This window comes from Salvia splendens, unplaced genomic scaffold, assembly GCF_004379255.2.
Source record: "Salvia splendens isolate huo1 unplaced genomic scaffold, SspV2 ctg612, whole genome shotgun sequence".
NCBI classification, from domain to species: domain Eukaryota; kingdom Viridiplantae; phylum Streptophyta; class Magnoliopsida; order Lamiales; family Lamiaceae; genus Salvia; species Salvia splendens.
Genome location: NW_024599274.1, coordinates 48,465 through 51,908, shown reverse-complemented (window position 1 = coordinate 51,908; position 3,444 = coordinate 48,465). Strand labels below are relative to the sequence as shown.

The 3,444-nt window shown below is 35.3% G+C and overlaps 1 long non-coding RNA gene across 1 annotated transcript; it reads right to left on the bottom strand.

Annotated features, from left to right (window-relative positions):
* Positions 1-238: 238 nt before the first annotated feature.
* On the bottom strand, positions 239-2,472 carry LOC121790750. Its single transcript, XR_006048407.1, has 4 exons — positions 2,348-2,472; positions 2,209-2,274; positions 938-999; positions 239-479 (listed from the first exon to the last, which is right to left on the bottom strand). It is a non-coding gene; the product is annotated as an uncharacterized LOC121790750 (long non-coding RNA).
* Positions 2,473-3,444: the final 972 nt, after the last annotated feature.

Genomic DNA, 3,444 nt, shown 5'->3' with positions numbered 1-3,444 from the left:
TATTTTATTTTATTTATTTATTTTGATCTAGGGATACTAATCTAGATCAAGAAAGAAAGAAGACGCTTGGGTCCAGAGCGGAAAGAAAGTTGCTCTGATACCACTCTGTCACGCCCGCCTTTTCTAAGGATAGAAAACACGGTTGATCATGACTGGGGGATGATTAAAGAAACGGGGAAGAAAGGGGGAAAACATACACATCTGACCAAAAATTTAATAACTGAATTAACCTTGAAAACGTCATAATAATTTCCTAACAATAATACCAACTCTAAGTAAATAAAGAATGGACAAAAACAATTTGCCAACGAGTTAGACTCTCCACGGATAAACAATTCTAAAGAAAAGGACTCTTAGCGGAAGCGTTCAAGACACGGAAAATGCTGAGTATGAAGACACGACGAATCCAACAATTATTAATCATGACAAAACGATCCATGAACTCTGCTCAACATCCTCCACGTCCATCGCCGCTCAATCTGCACATTAAGAAAAATAATATGCAGGGCTGAGTACTTGATGCACTCAGTGGACACATGCCAAAACATAGTTTGTCAAGCCATAAACAAGTGACCTTGGGGGTTTTAATTAAAAGAACCCAAGTACACAAAAACATTTATTTCACAAGTTCGGTTGGCCAACCATTTTCCATCCACATTCACCATCACCATATCTGAACATACATGACAAGGAACGTGGCCACGAACCAAGTCACTTGACCGGCCAACTCCAAAGAGATAGCACACGATCTACGGGGTGTACACTAGTCCGAGCAGGGTTTGCAGCCCTACTGGGACCCGAATTCGATTAAACATACATGGCATAGCCACTTCAGATAGGTTCATTCAAATACAAAACATGGCAAGACAAACACTTTCCACCTCCTTTCACATAAAAAGTATTTAGGACATAGTCCTCATTTAAAAAGAAAGCCCACCTCAAATGCTTAACTCCTCAACACTTTCTTGTTCCAACCGCAACAACGTGCACAAGTTCACCCTTTTTGACATATCATGATATGCAAAATTAGACTTTGCAAAATAATAAATTTAACAATGCATGCATCCTAAGTGTGTGCTCAATTTATTCTCCCATCATTTCTTGGTCAACACAAATAAAGTCCTCGTATTTTATGGCTCATAATATCACTTAAGTCATCTGCCAACAATAAATAATCTGTCCTGTAACTAAGCAAAGTATATGTAAATTTTTAATTAAAGTAATAATCACAGTAGCACTTGATCTAACCCAACACTGTACCAATAAATCTGTCCATCAACACACCTAAAGACATGATTAACAAATTAACATTATACTCTGCTAGTCTGCTGCAGCATAAGAAACATACCAATTAAATAACTATTTATTCATATACTCCCAACCCAACGTCGTTCTTGAAGGGGACAACAAAACAAACTCTTCATTCAAAGAATAAAAAGAAATATTCCATCTTAACACACGTACGTACTACATTCACAAAACATTAATATCAATTCCCTACCTTAGAACTATTATACACTAAAGCTACTTGACCCCATAATATAATATAATTAATAGTACTCAAACCATAAAAGAAAAAAAAAGAGAAAAAGACAAGAGAGTCAGTAGCATGTATACTCCCTACCCAAACTAATTCATCTTTCTCTATTCAAACCCACTAGTCCAAAACAAGAGTGGCCCAGCCTCCTTATCACTCCACGTATACCCTCCTTACCCAACAAAAATCCTCTTTTTTTTTCTAAAAAGGAACACTTCGAATTTTATTAAGCTCCCAGCGTCCTTCACTCAATTTTGAAAAAAAAACTCTCGTCTCTCTCTCTCAAATTCTTCGAATCCCTCTCTGCTCTTCATCCCTCCCTCTATCTCCTGTTGTCTTTCTTCCGTAAACCATCAAAACATCAAGCTCGCTCTCAAAATTACTTCGCCGAAGCAACAATTTTGTACCCCGGTCATCTCTCTTCCCCCCCTTTCCCCAAATTTTAAACCTTTTGTTTCATTTTTTTTCTGTTCGATTCAAATAATTTTAGGCAGAAAAGGGAATTTTAGGAATTGAAATTGCATAGAAACAAAAAAAAAACATCTTCCAAGCATTAAAGATCGAAGCTTTAGGAGAGAGTATCATCATTCAACAAGTTTCAAGAGAATTACAGTGAATATGTGAACTAAATCATGGAATGGAATGCAGAGAGCTTAGATGTATGGATATACCTCAAGGAAGACAAAGTTTACTAGCAAACAAGGGAAATTGAAATCACAGCTCTCCTTGGTTTCAAACTGCAATACCACGGAATTGGCTACAGAATCAAAATGGGAAGGTTTCGTATTCGTGGAATCAAAGGGAGTTTACCTTTGATTGGAAGGGAAGAAACTGTGCTGAAATTATGAAACGCCGCTGATAAAAGATGCAGTTGTGGGGAGAGATATATAATGCAGAGATTAGATTTGTTTGTTGGAGAGAAATTTGTGGGTGGGGATATTGATGGGAAAAAAAAACGTGGGTTTAGAAGAAGGGATTTATGTTGGCTGCAGGAACTCAATAGGGATTATAATAAATGGTTATATTAAAAGTGGCCCAATTGAATAAGGATAAATGGGCTAAAAGAAAATAAATAGACAAAAGTGATAGGCCCAAATATATATATAATTTTAGTACATTGATTAAATTGTGGTGTTTTATTATTTTAGTACTTTGGTGTTATTCCAAGTACATTGTAAACAAACGCCCAAATTTTCCCATCGACGATTCTCGCGTCAATCTCGTCGACAGTTTACACCACACAATTAATCAACAACAATTCCAGCATTTACTATTTTCATTCACCACCAATCGAAACAACACGGTATTTTATTCAAGGTCAATCACTCGCTCCTTCTTAAAACAAAAAAACTTAACTTAAAAGAGATTTAAAAAAACGGGTATTACATCAACGGTGAAGTAAAATCATAATAAGATTGATGTATGTTGTAAACAAGAGTGAAGTAAAATCAAAATAAGAGTGATGTGTTTTGTAAACAAGAGTGAAACAAAATCAGAATAATAGTGATGTGTTTTGTAAACAAGAGTGAAGTAAAATCAGAGTAAGAGTGATGTGTTTTGTGAACAAGATTGAAATAAAATCAGAATAAGAGTGATGTGTTTTGTGAACAAGAGTGATGTAAAATCAGAATAATAGTGACGTGTTTTGTAAACAACAGTGAAGTAAAATCATGCTAAGAGCAATGTGTTTTGTAATCAACAGTGAAGTAAAATCATAATAAGAGTGATGTGTTTTGTAAACAAGAGTGAAGTAAAATCAAAATAAGAGTGATGTGTTTTGTAAACAAGAGTGAAGTAAAATCAGAATAAGAGTGATATGTTTTGTGAACAAGAGTGAAGTAAAATCAGAATAAGAGTGATGTGTTTTGTGAACAAGAGTGAAGTAAAATCAGAATAAGAGTGATGTG